The sequence below is a fragment of the Rattus norvegicus genome, chromosome 19 (genome assembly GCF_021556685.1).
Source record: "Rattus norvegicus strain SHRSP/BbbUtx chromosome 19, alternate assembly SHRSP_T2T, whole genome shotgun sequence".
Classification (NCBI taxonomy): domain Eukaryota; kingdom Metazoa; phylum Chordata; class Mammalia; order Rodentia; family Muridae; genus Rattus; species Rattus norvegicus.
This window is the reverse complement of record NC_141552.1, coordinates 59241960-59263035: the sequence shown is the minus strand read 5'-3', so window position 1 is coordinate 59263035 and position 21076 is coordinate 59241960. Positions and strand designations below refer to the sequence as shown.

Genomic DNA, 21076 nt, shown 5'->3' with positions numbered 1-21076 from the left:
AGCATCCACATTTTGGTCTTCCTTCTTCTTGGGTTTCATATGATCTATGATTCCAATCTCTCATTTTGAGTGCCTGTTTTCCAAACTTCATTCTATCTATCTATCTATCTATCTATCTATCTATCTATCTATCTATCTATCATCTATCTACCTACTGTGAAAATTCTTTCTCTCCTTCCTTCATGTAAGTCCTAAAAATTAAGTTCAGAATGTCAGCAATGGCAGTGTTTCAACCTTTTGAGCAGCCTTGCCTATCCTCCCCCACCTTCTGTCAAGTGTATCTTTTAGTGACTTTCAGAACAGAATGTATGGTTATTAAAAATTTGATACCCCATCTGAGAAGCCACTCAGAAGACCACTGCTTGAGCCATCCCCTGCTGATCTTGCCTGGTTTCAGTCCCTTTCAATTGAACCAACCCTATGTATTTATTAGCTTGTTTTACTCCTTGGCTTCCCTGTGTGGAAGTAAGGTATGAGTGCTGGAGACCTCGCCTGCTTCACTCACTGCTGAGACACTGTGCCAAGAACAATAACATCCACTAGGCACTCCATAAACATTTGTCCAGTAAAGGAATTGACGACTTTATTAACTTGCTTAAATGTAAAAATCAAGGCAGAACGGAGACCATAGTGGGTGTACAGACCTCTGGTGATGTAGCCCATCTTTAGACAGAGAGCATTCGATTCCCCGTCTGAATAAGAACACAGCCTTTAAAAATGAAATCAACAGCAGCCTTTTGCCTAGCTCCCTGCTCTTGGCACCTTCAGAATGTAGTCCTTCTGGCCAACGACAGAAAGCTTGGACTTTGCCATTCACCCCTTGAGAGATCCACTGTTATTTTCCAAAACAATCTGAACGAATGCTTCATTCTCAAGTTAGATAGCTAGCGGAAGAGAGAAAAATTAATAGCACTTAAAACTGAACCACAATGGTAACAACTGAGAAGAAACATATCCGAGACAGACAGGGGTACCCATGCCAAGAATTCGGAGTCGTAGATTAGTAGTTTCTTATTTGTGCCAAAATATATGTATGTGTAGCAAAGGTATAAAGAAATAGATAGTATATCTATGTACACTTTTATGAATGATACATTCCTATTTTTTCGTCAACATATTATGAACATTATAAAGTAGATAAAATCAAATGTACAAACATGAGGAATGAAGAGAACACAGATGGAAATTGAAAGCCCTTTTTGTTCACTCTCCTGAATCATCACACACACATGGGACTTTGTAGAAACTCAGAGTCAAATTAGTATCTACCAGACTTCAATGTGTAAGAGAACCACAGAGAAGGTGTCTTAGAAAGGTAAGGCTGGAGAGATGGCTCAGAGATGGAGAGTGCTCACTGCTCTTCCAGAAGACCCGAGCTTTGTTCCCAGTACCCATGCCAGTCAGCTCACAACTGCCTGTAAATCCAGTTCCAGGGGACCTGATACCTTCTTCTTGCCCCTGTGGGCACCCACACACATCAGGGGACACACACACACACACTATCTCTCTCTCTCACACACACACACGCACGCGTGCGCACACACACACACACACTATCTCTCTCTCTCTCACACACACACACTCTATCTCTCTCTCTCTCTCTCTCTCTCACACACACACACACACACACACACACACACACACACACACACACTGGTTTAAATAACTGAGCTCCTCAACAAAGGTGTCCAGTTAGAATGTTGGAATCTGTATTTCCTCTCCCTTTGGATTTTGCAGGATATTTGATCACATTTTGAACCCTGAAATTGTGTTATTTACTGAAAGAAAAGAAAAGAAAACAAACAAACCCATTTCTAGTTGATGCGGCTCAGCCCTTACCACACACCTGTAATACAGACACACCCTTAGTACCCTTGTTTAGTCCCAAACAGTAAAGATAAAGCCAGTTTGTAGAAGGAAGCAACCAGGTTTGAAAGTGATGTCTAATTGAGCAGCAGACCAAGTGTCAAAGGAATCAGAGATAAGACACACCCAACTCTCAGGAGAACTGACAGGAAAGGGGGTTTCTTAGGAGAGCGCCACAGAAAAGAGAAAGAGAACAGGGGAGAAAAAGAATGGAGGAAGTTTTATGGAGAGAGAATTTTACAGAGACAGGTTGTAGAGAAAGAACAAGCCAGACATAGGAAAAGACAGAATGAGCCAGAGAAAGAGAAGGAGACAGAAGATTAGAACAGATTGCCAGAGTTAGTTTGAGGCCAGGGAAAGCAAAAAGTCAGGGTTCAAGAGAGAAGCCAGATTGAATCAGTCAGCTCAGAGAGAAGCGTGAGCCACCTGAGCTGAACCAGCCAGTCAGAGTTCATAACGAGCTAGAAAGGGTGAGCTTATGCAGAAGTCAGTCTTGGAGGCTGAGAACATTCTAGGCCTAGATAAGATTGTACAGAAGCTAGGAGCTTCCAGGACTAGGCTTAGGTTAGCAGACAGAGGCTCACTATACTATACAATTACTATAGCCAAATCGAAGTTACTTTTATGTTTGGATACCGACCTAGGTGCTCTGATCATGGCTGATTTGGGAAGACTCTACCAAGGCATTACAGGGGCATGGCATTAATTTAGCCTTTGACTGGATCACCTTCATAGATACTGAAAGAAATCACACTTTGAAGAGGGCCTCCCATTCTTGCTGCTTTCTTTAAAACAAAGAAACAGAATTCTTTTATTTATTTCCATTTCAAATGTTATCCCCTTCTTGGTTTCCCCTCCACAACCTCCCTATTTCATTCCCCCTCCCCCTGCTTCTATGAAGATTCTCCCCCACCCATCCACCCATCCACCCGCTCCCACTTCACTGCCCTAGCATTCCTCTATGCTGAGGTATTGAGCCTCCACAGGACCAAGGGCCTCCCTTCCCATTGATGCCAGATAGGGCAGTCCTCTGCTACGTGTGCAGCTGGAGCCATGGGTCCCTCCATGTGTACTTTTTGGTTGGTGGTTTAGTCCCTGGGAGCTCTGGGGGATTCTGTTTGGTTGATGTTGTTCTTCCTGTGGGGTTGCAAACCTCTTCAGGTCCTTCAGTCCTTCCCCTAATTCCTCCACTGGGGTCCCTGTGCTTAGTCTGATGGTTGGCTGTGAGCATCTGCATCTGTATTGGTCAGGCTCTGGCAGAATAAATAAAATAACCAATAAAAAAAATCTCTTGACAGAATCATCTATTGTGAGTGTTGAAATCCTGTTGGGTATAGATTTTTCTAATTTTATGGGGGAACATTGACTCTTAAAATGATTTATTTGTTTGTCTGCTTGCTATTTATTTATTTATTATTTATTTAATGAATGTGTATGGATGCTTTGCCTGCACGAATGCTTGTGGAGGTCAGAAAAGAGTGTCATGTCTCCTGGAACTGGAGTTACAGATGGTTGCGAGTTGCCATGTGAGCTCTGGGAGCTGAGGTTGGCTCCTCTGGAAGAGCGGTCAGAGCCCTTAAACACTGAGTCCTCTCTTAGACCCTAAATGGTGACTCTTAGAAATGGTGACATTATAAGAAAAGCCACCTATCGGGGATCTTGTGTTTTACGCCTTATTCGGTGCTAATGGTTTCTCTTATCTTTAACTTTCCCAAGAGAGAGCATTTATAATCTTTATCCCCAAGTTCTGGATGCAGAAACTGGAGGTACAGAAGCACTTTTTCCGAGTTGCCCAAGAAATGCAAGGCATATAGAAACAAACCCAGCCCTGCCTGGTTCCAGACAGGAAAGAACACAGGATTTAAACCCGTGACATCCAGGCTTTGGATTGAGTCCCATGAGAGAGTGGAGTTGGTACTCTTATGGTCTCTTAAATCAGGTTCTCTGCTCTGCACAGGTTCCGAGGCCCTGCCTTGGCACTCAAACCCCAGAACAGAGCAGAAATCTTTAATTTGTCCCTCTTCTACCCCATTGGCTCCTACACAAAGTTAATTCAGAGATGTCACCAAGTCACCATGTCTGATACACTTGAACATGACTACAACACAAGAGTTCAGCTTGAACAGTTTAGTGACATCGTGTCCTGCCCCATACTCCTTGTGCTCTGCCCCTGTCTACATTGGGCTCTTGCTTGGCCAGTGTCCCAGTTGAGCAGCTAGTGGGTCTCATGGCTCTGTCCATGTGTTTGGTGTCAGTTAAGTACAACCAAATGACTCCTCTTTCAGCCTGACTTGGCATTGTTTACCCATAGGCTCTGATGGTTCTGCTGGGATGGGACCCAGAATTTCTATTTCTTGCACATGCACAGCAAACCTCTATACCTGAGCCAGAACTCTAGATCCCGGGGCAAGATTATTAACCTTGTTTAATAATCTATTAATGAAGAGGATAGTTTGTTAACACATGCTTCTCTTGCTATCAGAATAACAACCTGAATATATGTAAGGCTTATTCCTTCCTCTTCCTTCCTTTCTTCCTTCCTTCCTTCCTTCCTTCCTTCCTTCCTTCCTTTCTTTCTTCCTTCCTTCCTTCCTTCCTTCTCACTTTTCTCTTAAATGACAAGCTGATGGATGTAGTGGAAAGGGTGCTAGCAAAGAGCTGGTTTACTTGGTTCCGACCCCAGTTTGTTACCTACTGTCATTATGACTTTGGCCAGCTTCCCTGGCCTAAATCTACAGTTTCTTGCTTGTAAAATGGTTGTTGAGGTATGAATATAAAACGTCCACCAACCATCTAAGGGTCATGTGTTTGAACACTCAGGCCCCAGCTGGTGGCCTGTTTTGGAACTTGGAGTAATCGGGCCATGCAGGTTAGGCTTTAAGGTCTGATAAGCCACCATCACTTTCTATCTTTCCTCCCCTTGTTGGTTGGGAGATACTGTGACCCTATACCTGACATTTCCACTGTGATGGGCTCTGTCTATCCTTGAACTGTAAAGCCAAAATAAGCCCTACCTCCCGTAAGTTGCTTCTTGTCCTGAAGTTGGTCACAGCATTGAAACCAGCAGCATTTGAGAGGAGTCACTGAGACAGCAGGTCAGCTAAACCCATACATCACACTGTTTCTTTGAAGGTTTACGAAAGCGCTGAGACCGTAGCAACCGCTAGCTCTCTTCACAGCTCACACTTGTGCATTGGAGCTCTTGTGGCTTGTCATTAAAGCAACCCCCAAGGAGGCCTTTTAAGATGCTTGACTTGGGCATCTGCGTGTCCTGCCCAAGGTGGAAGCCATCCCATTAGTCCCAGTAGACCAACCTACATTTGGCAGAGAAAAAGCCAACTATAGGGGACATAACTGGGGAAGAAAGACGATTCTAGCACGTCCCTTCTGAAATTCCTGCTTTTCTAATTACATATTGTACCTCGATATTGCTGCGAGCTTCAGCAAGCGAAGCCATCTCTCTGGCCATTCAGAGCAACCAGAAGTGGCCGCATGGCTAGTGAAACGTAGCCATCTTTGTCACTAGCTCTCGAGGGAAAGCAAAGGAAGAGCCCGAGCTCTCTCTGCGAGGTCCTGGTTCTCACTGAACACTCCAGCAGCATGGTGTCCTGCTTCCTAGACTTCTGCCTGTACCTCACCTGCCTGTAGCCTCATCTGGAGGCTCCTTAAGAGGGAGATTGAAGGCTAAGGCTCATCACTCAAGGGCTTCAGAACGGGCTCAAGAGTACACTTCCAAATAGCTCCTCGCTGCCACGGCTGCTGCTGCTCTGTGCGTTTTGAGTGGCAGCTGCTCCATATTTATAACTATCTTTCACCCTTCTAGCCAGTTACCTTGATGCTTTGTTTGTTTTCATTTTTCCTTTTCTGCTCCATTTATTGCCCTCCGCTACCACCACTTGGTGTATTCTGTTTCCCTCCATTTCCTTCCCTCCTTTTCTGTCCTGGGACTCTAACGTCTCCCTGTTTTCCTCTGGCAGTCCATCACTCTGAGTCTAAAGACAGTCAGTGTCAATGCATGGCTTCCTAGGGAAGATTTGACCTTCGGAGATTGGGGAACAATGGCAAAACAGAACTGGAAGCAGAGAGAACCAAGTTCCGAGAGAAGAACCGTTAAGTGGGACACAGCCTCCAAAGGAGGAAGGACTTCGTACCTGTCACCCCACATTTTCAAGGCCCTTAAAATCCTTTCAGAATTTAGGGAGAAGTTGCAAGACGCTTTCCACATTTAGGAAGACTCTCCTTTATAGGAGTACTTGAAGAAAAAGAAAATGCCCTAAGCCTGTCCCTGCCCGAACCCTCCACATAGTTAAACTCACTCCAGTGTGACCAGATGTTGGTGTCTTTGTTGCTGTTATCAAAGCAGCGCAATCAGCTGTGGTGCCCTGAGGAAGTATGTTGGGTTGCATGAAAATATCCTAGGTTGTCTGGAGAGAAAAATCTGCCTTCCTTAATTCAGGGTTATCTGGGAAAGACAGATACAAGCAAGTTTCTGGAGGGAATCAAGAAATGCTTCCATTTGAGAAACAAAGTATCTGTTTTCCAATATGATTCTCACATATATTTCTTCAACAGCAAAGGATTCGTTTCCCTCCTGGATTAAGAACAGGCCTGGTGCTGCTCCTGGTGTGCGATACATTCGCTGCTGGTTGCTATGAGCAAAGACAATCTGATTAGGAATGAACATCAAAACGCAGACAGACAGCTGCTGTTCGGGTGGGGAGAATTGTTACCATTTCAAGTGTCACTCAGCTTGATGTATGATTAAGGGGGCCATGAGGTGCCTCCTGTCTAAGCAGGGCACTGATGCTAAAGGGGAAATCTGCTTCTCCAGCTTGGCACACTGAATTGTCTTCACGGATGCCCGTCACACCACCAGCCGCCTTCCCCAACACACCCAAGAAGCCTGAAGCATTTCGCTTCAATAACAGACGTCACTTGTCATTTCTGGGATGCTGACTATTAATAACTTTATTTTTTTCCTCCTTGGAAAATCTGATTGAAGTGTTTTTACAGATAAATAGCATTTACCTGCTCTTCTTTCTTTCTCAGTTTGTACGCCCAGGACAGCACAGAAGCAGAAACTTCGAGGCCGGTGGAGTGGGCTGAGATGCTAAGAGGTAAAATCCCCTCAGGGCTCCTCAAAGTCTGCACGGGTATTTTAGTTTCCTTTGTTACGCTCAGTGGACCAACATCAGCTCCCTGAGTGTTCAGAGACACAGAGAAACCTTGGGGAGGGGCAGGTCTTATGCAAATAACTGATCCTCCTGAGCAGGGATAGGAGATTTGGGACTCACAAGGTGCATTAAACACCTGACTTGTTTAGGTTCTATCTCTCCATTTTTGGGCATTTTGGCTACTGTCATCCCCACTGGGTTCTGGGAGCCTCTCACATCCCTGGTGTCTGGGACTTTCTAGTGGTCAAACCCTGCACCCACCCACCCACCCCTGTTCCCCACCTCCAACTATTACTTACTTCTATTCATTCTCCTGACCCTCTGGACTTCCCTCCTGTCTCTTCTCATACCTGATCCTGCCCCACCTTTCCCCTCCCTCTCCCTCTCCCCTCTCCCACCCAAATCCCTCCCTCCCTCTCCCTCCCATGATTATTTTGCTCCCCTTTCTAAATGGGATTGAAGTATCCACACTTGGGCCTAAGCTTGATATAGTTTGTGAGTTGTATCATGGGTATTCTGAGCTTTGGGTTAATATCCATTTATAAGTGCATACATACCATATATGTCTGTTTGGGACTTGGTTGCCTCACTCAGGATGCTATTTTCTAATTCCATCCATTTACTAAGTCATCATTTTTAATAGTTGAGTAGTAGTCCATTGTGTAAATGTATCACATTTTCTGTACGTTCTTCTGGATTGTTTTTCTGGTTTCTGGTTATTATAAATAAGGCTACACATGTCCTTGTTATATGTTGGAGCATCTTTTGGGTATATGCCCAGTAGTGGTATAACTGGGTCTTCAGGTAGAACTATTTCCAATTTTCTGAGACACTGCCAGATTGATTTTCAAAGCAGTTGTACCAGCTTGCAATTCTACCAGCAATAGAAGAGTGTTTTTTTTTTCTCTCTCTCTACATCCTTACCAGCATTTGCTGTCACCTGAGTTTTTGATAGACATGATACCCAGTTGAGTGATGGGGCCACCCACCCATCTCAAAATCTTTAACCCAGAATTGTTCCTGTCTAAAGGAAACACAGGGACAAAGAGTAGAGCAGAGACTAAAGAAAAGGCCATCCAGAAATGCCCCATCTTGGGATCCACCCCATCCACAGACACCAAACCCTGACACTATTGCCGATGCTAAGAAGTGCTTGCAGACAAGAGCCTGGTATGGTTGTCCTCTGAGAGGCTCTGACAATAACTGACTAAGAGAGATGCAGATACTCACAGCCAACCATTGGACTGAGCCTGGGGACCCCAACGGAAGAGTTAGGGGAAGGACTGAAGGGGCTGAAGGGTATTGCAACACCATAGGAAGAACAACTATATCAACTAATGGGACCTTCAGAGCTCCCAGGGATTAAACCACCAACCAAAGAGTACACATAAATGGGTCCCACTACATATGTAGCAAAGGACTACCTTATCTGGCATCAGTGGGAGGGGAGGCACTTGGTCCTGTTGAGGCTTGTTACCCCAGTGAAGGTGGATGCTTGAGGGGTGAAGCTGGAGTGGGCAGGTAGGTGGGTGAACAGAGGGGAGACCAGGAAGGAGGACAACATTTGAAATGTAAATAAATAAAATAATTTTTAAAAAATGACTCATGCTTTAATAACCCCCTCCTCCAGGCAGGGACAGATTAAGGGAGGAAGGGTTTGTTTTGACTTGGAGTTATGGAGGAATTTTATTATGATACTGGGACAGCATAACAGAACTCAAAGCTAGAGAATGTGAGGAAGGGTTCTCCATCAAGGCAAACTAGGGATCAGGGAACGCTAGATAGGAACCAAGGCAGCTACAATTTTCAAAGGCCTGTCTCTAATAACCCACTTTTCCCACCTCCCTCAAGAACTCATAGCCTTCCAAATAATGCTACCACCTTGAAACTGAACCTTTAAGCCAGAAGCCTGTTGGGGACATCTCGCAGTCAAGGCATAGTCCATGGTGCTTATGTATGTGACTTGATGAAGAATTGTCTCTGCAGAGCTGGGGTGTCCAGTGCTGACCTGGCTAATCTCTGAGTGCCAGTCAGCTGGCTTGAGGGCCAATGATTTTTGAGATTTATTTGTAATTTACGTGTTTGGGGGGAGGGGTTTGATTGCAAGTACATCTGTATGCCACATGCATGCCTGATGCCCATGGAAGCTAGAATGGGTGTCAGATCTCCTGGACCTGGAGTTAAAGATAGTTGTAAGTCACCATGCAAGTGCTAGGAATTGAACCATGGTCCACTGGAAACCAAACCCAATAGCTTTGAACACTGGTGGCAGAACTGTCAGTACTAACAAAGGTTATAGGATTAGACAAGGTCAAAGTTGAATCTCAGCTCTGTCTTTAAGCACCTTGGTCCTGACAAGTGGGTGTGTTCCTTCAAGTCTTTCTTAGGCTGTAGTTAGGATCCAAGAAAGCAATCCACAGGAAAGGTGGATGATAACATTTGCACAAAGTCGGTATGGGGCCAGACACAGCCTCGGCATTTTGGCCTATTAGGGACTTTCAGGAATATCAGTGGCTCCTTTGTATGGGTCTGTGCATTTCATACCCATGGACTATCGCTGTAAATCTCAACACTATTCTTTCTTGCATTAGGCCCAGAGGGCTTCCAACTGAGCACACAGAGAACTTCTCCTCTAATCTCCACACAGAGTCAGTAATTCCAGCACTCTGAGTACTTAATTTATGTGCCTGTTCTCATCGATGGATGCCTATGTCAATTTTGAGCTTCTGTCTCACAATACTACAGCAAACACACTGCCTCTGCCCTAAGATGCTGTGAATTCTCAATGGGGAAAGACAGAGACGCACATATACTAAGTCAGGAAGCAAGCAACAGTTGCTCCATGGTCATCTCCAAATAATATATCCATATTGTTCACAATTCAGATACAGGGTTATAATTCTATGGGGTTTTTCCCCATATTCTGGCCAACACATGATATTATCCAACATTCCCCAACGTTTTCCAATAGGAGGTGTGGGTTCCATACTTATCTGGTCTTCCTCTGGGCATTAAATGTACAGTAGCCATTTGTGTTCCCCTGGGCTGGAATTTAAATGATGATTAAGAGCCCACCCGGCAGATTTGTCTACCAGGAAGAGAGAGTGAATGGAGAGAGTGCTATCAGAGGCCTGTCTTTGTGGAATGTATTATGGGTGAAATACTGGGCCCAAAGGAAGTAGGATGCTGTTGATGAATGCGAAGGACACTGCAGTAGGATTCTAGACCACACAACAGGATCTTCTTTCCAGACTATTCCCAGGGAAGACCAACATATATGGTATTTTTAGGTCCTAAAGTTTCAAGATAAAGTTTCATCTCAAAGAGCTGAGTTTGTCCAGGGGGAGGGCTGACTATGACCTAGGGTAGAATGGACAGAGAGGCCCAGGCTCCACTTTAAAGGTAAACATAGCAACTCTGAAGTGTTTCCACATGTACCGGACATGTCTTAGGTGGCTCCTTGATACATACCCAGACTGGCCTCAAACCTACAGTCCTCCTGATTCAGCCTCCTGAATGCTGGGATTGTAAACTTATTCTACTAAGCTCAGATTCTTAGTGCTGCTTTGGCCTCATCTTCTAGGTAGATGGAGATGTCCCTGTGGATTGGTAACAATCAAAGGGTGGCTTAGTGAAGGAACCGATTCAGCATCCAGAGGGGCTTAATTAAGATGTACAGCTCTGTCCCAGCACTGATTCAGACTCTCTAGTGGCTGGTCTCTTTCCACAGAACCATCCTGAGCACTTGTATTTGAGTACGAACATTCACATTCTCAAAAGACAAAAAGTCTGAATTTAAGCATCACAATCTGGAGGCTGGCTACTTCCTCTCCAGAGGGCCAGCTGAGGAAGATGTCTTGTCAGTGGGCTTTCGAATGGACAGGAACATTTCCCCAGTTGAACTCTGGAAGTGTCTGTGAGAGCTGCAGCCTGGTTCGCACGGAATGCCCCACAGGTGGTTCAAACACAGGTTGGAACACAGCTCTCAGCGGTGTTAGTCCTAACCTCTGGGAAAAGGATGTTTTTATCATCAGCGACCAGGAGTGTCTCCTCTCTGGCACAGTGGAGAACAGGATGTCTTCTGCCGTGTGTGAGGCAGAGATAGGATCAAGAGAAAGCCAGCTAGATCATCAGAGTCTTGGTTACTGGTGAAGTCTACAAGGCAAGCTTCTTCCACTGGGTCTGGCATTTTGCTGGTTCACACCTCCCTGGCAGATAAGCCTGGAGCCCTGAAGAATCAACAGGGAACAAACAGCTCACACATTTCTGCTTGTTTCCAGTGATGTCACTTAGCACCTTTAGCCTTGGCTCCACCCAGAAACAACAAACACCTACATCCAACCGATCAGGTGTCTTCAGCCAAAGATCCTGGACTACCTTAGAGAGAAAAGAGAAAAGGGACCCAAATGCATGTAGTGGCACACTAATGTCCTTTAGGCTACTTTATTACACTGCTGCTGCTGGTTGTATGTGTGTGTGTGTGTGTGTGTGTGTGTGTGTGTGTGTGTGTAATACCACGTTGAGAAAGTTTAGCCTTGTCATAACAAAGGGAGAGAAAGTACCACTTAATGGCTTAGCACTACCACCTCCTGCCAGCCCTGTTCTGGCCAACGCCTTGCTTGCTATTTCTGCAAGACTCCCTATTACTCCACACACTTCTGCCTTACAGGGACAAGTAAATCTGGGGTCTTAGGACTTGCTCACTGCTCTGAGAAGGTTAGTCACATGAACAAGCGTTGCATAGGAAAAATGAGACACTTACTATTCACTGTGTAGCCCTGGGAACAGTTCTGAGTAGACGGACCTCTTTGGATCTTGGTATTGGAACAGTCACGGTGAGAGGCCAAATGACCTCCTGTCCCTGTTGCCAGAAGCCAGTCAACAACAGCCCAGAGACTAAAGGGTATGATCGAGGCATAAAGTCACACTATGAGACAGGTCTCCCGTGGGAAGTTTAGTGAGGAGGGATATTCAGAGACTGCCTCTGGGTGAGGGAGAAGGGGGAGAGGAGAGACTGTCCTTTTATAAGGGGGTGTAGTGCATGTGCAGGAGGAGGATATACTCTCTTGTAACAGTGGGAATGTGGGGCATCAGTGGCTAGTGATGACCTACCCTGCTCTTGCTGGGTCCTGGTTTGGAGATGCTTGGTTGCTAATACCAGATCTGTTTCATTGTTGTTTTAGCTCACAAGCTAAGAATAATGCTTCTATCTAAAGCCTTGGAAAAAAAGTCCAAAGAAAAGTACATGCCCAGATATCTAGTGAGTCATAATGAAAACTTAAAGGAAATTCAAATGATAGTGTTCATCAGTAAGTTTCATCAGATCATAGCCACTCACGGCCATGTGAATATTGTCTACGTGTGTTCTTGGGGTCCTACAACGGCAGGGTTGCATCTCAGAGTCAGAAATTTGGGTGGTCCACTTTTGTGCTCTTCTGATTCTTTTTTCTTTTCTCTTCTTTTCCTTTCCTTTCTTCTTTTCTCTCTTCTCTTCTTCTTCTTCTTCTTCTTCTTCTTCTTCTTCTTCTTCTTCTTCTTCTTCTTCTTCTTCTTCTTCTTCTTCCTCTCTCTCTCTCTCTCTCTCTCTCTCTCTCTCTCTCTCTCTCTCTCTCTCTCTCTCTCTCTCTCTCTCTCTCTTCAGAAAAGAAAAATGTTTGTGGGTCCCTGGTCTACTGAGTTGGGAAACTGGAGGCTTATAGTAACTCATTCTCTAACTCTCAGACACAGCTTTCCCAGACTGGCACTGTCTTGGTGTGGCTGCATATAAAATTACTTGGGCTACGGGGTAGTGTAGAGAGAGTGCTCTGATTTGGGAGTTGGACTTTGGACAGGCAGGGTGTGGTGCTGGGCAGATGTGTCCCCTGAAGAAAGCCCTGAGGGCTCACATAGGTGTGAATGAGCTTGCTCTGTGGGTGGTGGCTTTCACTCTGGGGCAGGGAGCTGAGCGAAGCTGTTCTGGAGAAGTTCTCTTGATTGCAGGTGCTGTTAGGGTGTGGGCTGATGAGGACCAACTCCACCCCGAGAGGCATTATGGGAAGGGAGTGGATTCCATCAGACATCAAATAAATGGTTTGAGTATTAGAGCATCCTTCAGCCTGCACATTCGTAATTGTGGGGCTCACTGTGCCCAGTGGGAGCTCAGAAATCAAAAAGTAATATACAATGACATTTCTAGCCTTCCCCGGAAATGGGGGGGTATATCAGATTTATTTATTAATTCCATCTTGCCAGCTCCCCATTTGGTACAAACAGTTATGTTTTGCAGCCCGTTTCCACCTTGCAACGAGCAAAGTTAATTTTATGAAATGAATATTCGTGCGATGACCTGAACGGGGAGGGGGAGGGGGAGGGGGGGAGAATACATTAATCTGCAAACCATCAGAGCTGTCTGACGTGTGTTATTGTAGGACTCAGAAAAAAAAATAAACAGGTTATGGGGAAGATTAAGTGGCAGTGTGGATTTGCTTTTGACATATCTTGTCTCCGAATCTAAGTTGAGGATTTATTATCTGGAGCTCGTGTCACGGCTATCTCGTTTATATGATAACACATCCGTAATGCTTTACCGTGCGGCGCTACTTGTTCGGAATGGGGCTTTTTTTTTTAAGTTCTAAATTATAGTACCTGGAGAGGCATACATAATTATAGTGCGTGCTAGCAAATGAGAGGGTGCTTTTTCCACCCGCACTCAGCATTAATCGTCAGCACAGCGGGTGCAATAAAATCATAATTGCTTCTTCCAAACCTCTCATCTGAGCTTGCTCGGCTTGGAGGCAGTGGTTTGGTGGAGAGACGCCTGATTTGTGACGGGTGGAGGCTGCGCTCGTAGATTCCAGAGGGTCTTGACTGGAGATGACTTGGAGTTCAGGCAAGGTGCTAGACTTCATGCAGTTACAATGTGGGGGTGGGTGGGGAGGACGCTTCTTCATGCTTCGCCGTTACCAGCAAAAGAGAGCTAAGTAAGAAGAGATGTGCACGTCGTCGGGCCCTGGGTTTGGATCTTCCCCATGCTTTTCAATTTTGCGACCAATGATCTCACTTCGCCCAATTGCTGTTTTCTCGGTTGTTCTGAGCTCAAAGTGTTCTTAAGGTAATTAGCAATGCTTATAAAGCACAATGTGTGCCTGCAGTAAATGCTAAACATCGCTGCAGCTCTCCCTCCAAAACATTACCTAAGCCTGGGCCATCCAGAATGGCCAGCACTGGGTCGTGTGTCAGTAGAGAACACTGGAAACATGGCCATATGGAGAGATTTCCACATGGAAGAGAAACTAGGGAGCTGGCTCAGTGGTTAAGAAAGCAGAAGATCTGAACCTTATCCCCAACGCCCACATCAGTGGTTCAAACCTGCCTGTAACTCAAAAATCAGGGGATCTAGCGCCCTCTCCTGGCCTTAACAGTTCCTGCACTCACATGCAGGGAGCAACCCTCAGACACACATGGCACAATTAAAAAAAAGTCTTTTAAAAAGAAAAAATATACATCAGGGCTTGACATCTTAGTATCACATGGATAATAAGCAATGTAAACTATCTCAATGTTTTTAATGGTGATTACATTTTGAAGCAATTACATTTTGGCAATCTTAGTTTAAACGTATTAAAATAAGTGCCACCTTTTAAGCTTCTTTATTGTGGCCAGTACAGAATTATAGTTACTGGAAAAGTTTGCCAGCAACATATTTGTATTGAACAGCTGTGGTATAAACAAATAGACCTTAACTAAGATGTCCTGCATGCTTAAAGCCACTGGTCATGTTTGTCTTGGTTATTTCTGCCATCGACTGGGTCTTAGTCTAATGGTCTTGGTCTACTTAGAAATATTTAGTTAAAGATAATAATAAATAATGCACCCAAATAAAACATTTAGAAAAGGTCTTAGATAGTTTTCTAGAGGACATTAGAAAGAGCCAATGGCTGTCATGAACCACCTAATTTAATTTCAAGCTCTTCAGCAAGTAAAATATTTGCGTTAGGTGGGTCTTTATTGCCAGGAGATCCATATACGTTTGTTGGAAAAGAATAGCTCTCTCCTGGACCTGGATTCTCCCGGGCTTGTTTCTTGGTATGATTCGGAGGTAGCACACACCTGTACCTTCCCGTCTTTCCCTAACTAGCTAAGCTTCTATGAGCTCAGTATGCTCTGAGTCATAGGAACGCTACACAATAATTATACCTCCCTTTGCTTATGTAAATTATCTGATCTGATCCTTAGAGCAGCCCTGTAGGACAGGCTGTTCAAGGGCTATTGTATTGTTCCTTTTTCATGGAGGGCAACTATGAAGACCGGGGAGAGTGACTTGCATCCATTTTTATAGGCAGCCAGTAGCCAAAGCTCTAACCCTGATTGCCCAAGGTGAGAAACTCCCTCTATGCTTGGGAGTCACAGGATGTGTTGTGTGAAAGAAGCTATGGGAGGAATTAGTATTAGAACCCCACCAAGGAAGAAGACGTACATGAGACTGGGGAAGCCAACCCCTCCATAAATGAAATTCAATTTAACCAGATAGAAGAAACTCACGTTTATGTCGTCATCCTACTGCTACACACCCAGCTGAAAGTATCCTATGTCTGAGATTCAGAATGGCAGCTACAGAACACATTGGCTTGTTTACATGTGAGAGAAACCCTCCAGGAGTCCTAGACATAGAAAGTACTCGCCCTGTGACCAAGTCATGTTTTTCTCCTTAGACATCTTGGACTGGGCCCTGGGAATTTAAACCCCACTCCACAGCCCTCAGGTACTCCCTAGATTGTTAGTCTGAGCTTGGAGGAGTGAGACTCCATTTGCTTCTCTCCCGAACGTCTCACACACAGATTCTCAACCGGAGTGTTTATCAGCGAACATTTCTGTGGGAGCTCTGATCCAGGATTGATGCTTAAGAGTCACACGAAAGATTTACTTGGAAGGAGAGAGTCTTTACTCTGGTTCCTGGTTCCTGGGGTGTTTAGTCCACCATGGGGGCAGTGGGGAGTGTGGCAGGATAGGACAGTTCACATCGGCACACAGCCAGGAAATAGGTAGGTATGGAAAAATATCAGAAACGACGTGCCTCAAAGAACACACACCAAATGACACACCTCCCACCCGTGAAAACCCAACTCCAAATTCCCCAGAACTTCCCAACCTGGTGTCAGTAACTGTGAATTAAGCACCTAAAACATAAGCCCGTGGAGAACACCTCAGATGCGAAATGTAACACCACCCTAGGTCCCTGGAATCAGTCTCTGGAGGTAGAGGGGAGGCCTGTCCTCAGTGATGGTTAGCGTTGTCAGTGGCACGGGATTTGGAATCACCTAGGATATAGTCAGTCCCTGACACACCTGTGAAGGACGACATAGGTCAGAGGCTCTCAACCCGTGGGCCACGACCCCTTTGGTAGCCCTCTATCTCCAAAAATGTTTGCATCTCGACTCATAACGACGACGCAATTGCAGTTAAGAAGTAGCAGTAAAAACCATTTAAGGGGTGTGAGTCATCACAACATGGGGAGCTGTATTAAAGGGTCACAGCACCGGCAAGGTTGAGAACCACTGTGTCATAGGTAGTCTTTACGTCGGTCATGGGTTATCTGGTTAGGTTAACTGAGGTGAGAAGATCCATCCTAACTGTTGGCAGAACCATCCCATGGGGTGGGGTTCTTAGGGTGACTAAAAAGAGAAAGCAGCTGGACACAGGCACTTTCTCCCTCTACTTCCTGGCTGCAGGTGCAGTGTGACTGGATCCTTGTCACCATGAATTCTCATGTGTCATGGACTGTAGGCTTAAACTGAACCGAAGCAGGATCATTCCCTACATGGCTGTTGTTGGCTTGTTATTTGTGTGTCTGTCTCTTCGTGTTCTTGTCTTTGTCTTGTTTTGTTCTGTTCTGTTTTATAGTCACAGCAAGAGGAGGAAACGGAGATACCTGGTATATATTCTGGAACTTTCGTGCTTTTGTGGACAGTGAGATCACCTGCTTTACATACCTTCCTCCACTTAGGATCTGCCCCAGAGTTCTTCAATGCTGTTTCATTGTCCAAAGCTCCCCGTTTTCACTTCTTTAAACAAAGGTGGTTCCATACTCTGGTCATGCTTTCTTGAACTTGTTTCATGGTCTACAGCACATAGGACCCTAAAGGTAGATGACAGATCCAGTCTTCTCAGTGTGTAATTGAAGCACTAATCTTTGGGTTATGTGAGGAGAGCACCTGGCCATGCCACAGAGTGAGCCATGAAAAAAGTAGAATGTCGTGTCATAGCCTCTGAAGGAGCAAGGCCAACTATGAAGGAGAGTTGAGGAAGAAGGAACCAGTCAGTCCCCTGAAGACCAAAAAGGGTTTGCAGTAGGGAGACCCTCTAAGCACACAAGTGCTACCAGGGACCAATAGACCGAACTTGGGAACGGGTTTATTTAGAACCCATGGCAGATTTTGGAAACGTCAGCAGAGAAGGCAAACAACTGTATTCTCAAGTTTCACCTCCAATTCAGGTCCTAAGAACCAAGATTGGGGATGGGGGCAGAGTATCTTCTGATGGATGGGAAAAGCAACGTAGAGGATTCGTACGCAGACTGAGGTGCCTCCAACCTAGATGTGGAAATGCACCAGGTTTAGCCAGAGATCAGAGATGTGCTGACAGCCCTCCCCTGCCGTGGAACAAGTAGTTCAAAATAGCTTTAAGGCACGGCACGGGGGTCTTTGCACTTTCTGGAATTCCCACATCGTTCTCCTTCCTTCTGAATAAACAGCTGGCGGGCACGCCGTGGATTTAGCTGAAATGACCGCTCCTCATTTTCTCTTTAAATCTATACGGTTGTTGTATATCTCGATCCTGACTGGTGCCAACTGCTCAGCCACACGTCTGCTTTTAATTTAGGCGCTGAGTTCTTTTGGGGTAGCCGGCTTTGGAGGCCGGGTTTAATGCAGGTCCCTAATTGCTTAGTGGGATGAGGTTGGTTGCTGACGGCAGGGGTTTTGGTTTCAGAGTTGAGACAAGTAGCTTGTAGGAAGGGAAAAGGGCCTCTCTCTCTCCCTGTATTCCTTGTCTCTTGCTAGATTTCTTTTTTATATTCAACTTTAGTTTTTAATTGAGTGCATAAAACAGCTATAAAACAGCCATTTAGATGATGTGGCTGGTCAGCCCTTGGCTTTAAATATGTCTCCCCTCAATTTTGAAATGTCTCCTTCCTTTTTTTTTCTTCTTCTCCAGACCCACATAGGCTATATTTCCTATTTTTAAATGACCCAGTTCTATGGCCCAACATGGGCTAATGGTTCAAGTCCACTTTGAGATACATATATATATATATATATATATATATATATATATATATACACACACACACATATATACACACACACACACACACACACACATATATATATATATATATATATATATATATATATATATATATATATTAGGTTGCAGTCTAGTCTCTACCTAGGTATTGGGCTGCTTGTAGTATAGGGAGGAGGACGTGGGATCTCAGGGTATCTCAGTCATTTCAGGGCATTGTAATGACTTTGGTTGTTAACTATAGAAGGGGACCATATAGCTCTAGGGTTGATTATATGAAGTTTCCCAAGAAGGTATGCTTTAATTCCTTCAAACAAACAAGCATTCAACATTTGGGGTTGGAGAGATGGCTCAGGAGTTAAGAGCACTTGTTACTCTTGCAGAAGATCAGAATTTCTTTCCTAGGACCCATGTTGGGCAATTTACAATGACCTATAATTCTACCTATAAGAGGCCCTCCTTCTGGCATTCATAGGCACTGCTATCACGAACACACACACACACACACACACACACACACACACACACACACACAAGCTTTGGGGAGAAAGACATAATTAAAAATAAAATAAATAGTTAAAAAGACACTGGTAATTCAATGCAAAGATGGATATTGAATGGGGAGCTTCTTCTACACAATTGTGCCGGGTCCCGAGTCCCTTCCTGAAGCCTATATTGTTTTTGAGGGAAGCCGCATTGCTGGCTAGCTATTATTCCTAAGAATTGTAGCCGTCAGTCCGCTCTGTAGAGGATTCAATCTAATACTTTCGCATCAAAGGTGTTAAGGAAGCTGAGCATGTTACAGCGCGTCTTCACTCCCAACGTTCAGAAGGTGGAGGCAAGGAGATGTATGGCAAGTCGGAGAGTCAGTCCATGACATCCCCACAAGCCAGGAAAATTGCTCAGTGAGTGTGTGAGTATAGCTCAGTTGTGAAAGAGTGTGTGTCTAGTAGACACAGATCCCTAGGTTCAGTGTTAATCACCCCATAAACTGAGTGTGCTAACCCTAACATTCACCCTGACCCTCACTCTAACCCTCACCCTCACCCTAACATGCGTTCATTCCTACTACTTGGAGAGGGAGGTAGGAGTATCAGAAGTTTAAGGGCATCCTTAGGCTAGCCTGGGCTATATGAGCTCCTGTCCAAAAACCAGCCAGCCAACACACAAACAAATAAAATAAAACAAATAGATAAAAACAAATTTAAAAAATCCAAGCAATTAATCAAGCATCAAAACTTGTAACAACAACAACAATAACAACAAGAAACTTTTTTTTTTCTTAAGTACCTTTTGGGAAACTAGGAGGAGCTGTGGTGGTGGAATTTCCCAGTGTTCTGTCTGTCACAGTTCATGGAAAAGATAGAAAAGGAGGCAATGAGTGAGGCTGAGCGCTGGGAGGGGAGAAGCTGGGTTGGGGTGGAGTTTGAAGAAGAAATCAGAGCATCCAGTCCTCCTGCCTTCTTTCTTCTTTACTCATAACACTCAGTGTTAAATGTTTGCCAAAAGGAGGATGGTTACCGATGGGCCTCCAAAATGGGGTCCCTGAAGTGGTTCTTTTCTCCTGTGTGTATCTTGTACACTCAGTCGACTTGCCTTACTGTGCACTTGCTGGACTTGATGTTGAGGAGTCATGGACCATGGCAGGTCTCAGCAAAGACACAGAATATGAAGACAACATTCCCTCCCTCCTGCTGGATTCTGAACAAACACAGAAGAGAAGTTGCAAGGAGAAATGAGTACTGAGTACTGGGAGAGAGTTCATAAGCAGCAAGTGAGATTAAGATGACTCCTTCTCTTACAGTGAAGGATCATGGGAGTCCAGGCTAGCATTGAGCTGTGGTAAATGGAAAAACCAAGGGTGACCCAGACTTGGTCTTCATCCAGGGGTCTGTGTCCTCTGTCAGGAGAGCTATTTGAAATGGCCACTCACTGCTTTCTTTTCATCTCTGTCTCATTCTCCTCTCTTTATTCCTCCAATTTCTTTATTTTTATACATATGTAAATATATACACTATTAGATCTAGCTTCTGTATGAAAGAGAAAGCATGGGGCTTTGTTGTTATGGATTCTGACTTATTTCATTTAACCCGATGTTTCTAGTACATCTATTTTTATCTAAGATATATATATATATATATATATATATATATATATATATATATATAGAGAGAGAGAGAGAGAGAGAGAGAGAGCTATACCAGATTCCATTGCATATAGTTGTTGTCTCTCCTAGGCTACACAGAAAGACTCTGTAAATAAACAAAGACTCAGATAAATAATTAACTTTAAAAGTAAGAACAAATCAGTAAGTGAAGAAATAGCTTTGAGTTTCTTTTAGACTTTCTTTTAAGGGAATGGAGGACTCACTCAAGGCTCATCATGAAGAGACTGCCATGGTCAGAAGGGATTCTGTGCTAGACATGAATACGGAGGCACAGAGGAGAGCCTGGCACAATGTTACAGTGATGGGCACCGAGCATGTTACCAAGAAAAGATGGATAAAATGTATCATTCGCAGGGCTGAGGAGATGGTAAATAGAAAACCCACTTGTTGCTAAGCATAAGGACCCAGGTTCAGAAACCAAATAAAGTGGATGTGATGGTGTGTGCCTGTAATTCCAGGTCTTCTGTGTTGGAATAGGAGGCAGAGACAGGAGGATTCCTAAAAGCTGGTAGGGACATCTCTTCTGATGTTGGCAGGGATGGTGAGTAAGAGGCCCTGCCTTCAACAGGGCAAAGGCAAAAGCTCCGCA

General features: G+C 44.7%; 1 long non-coding RNA gene across 2 annotated transcripts in view; it reads left to right on the top strand.

Moving 5' to 3' along the window:
- Positions 1-21076, top strand: part of LOC147999478 (uncharacterized) — a 121781-nt gene that overhangs the window by 11881 nt on the left and 88824 nt on the right. For both annotated transcript variants that reach the window (XR_015643633.1, XR_015643635.1), the window contains exon 2: positions 6916-6983. This is a non-coding gene — a long non-coding RNA (uncharacterized LOC147999478). The remainder of the gene's footprint in view (positions 1-6915; positions 6984-21076) is intronic.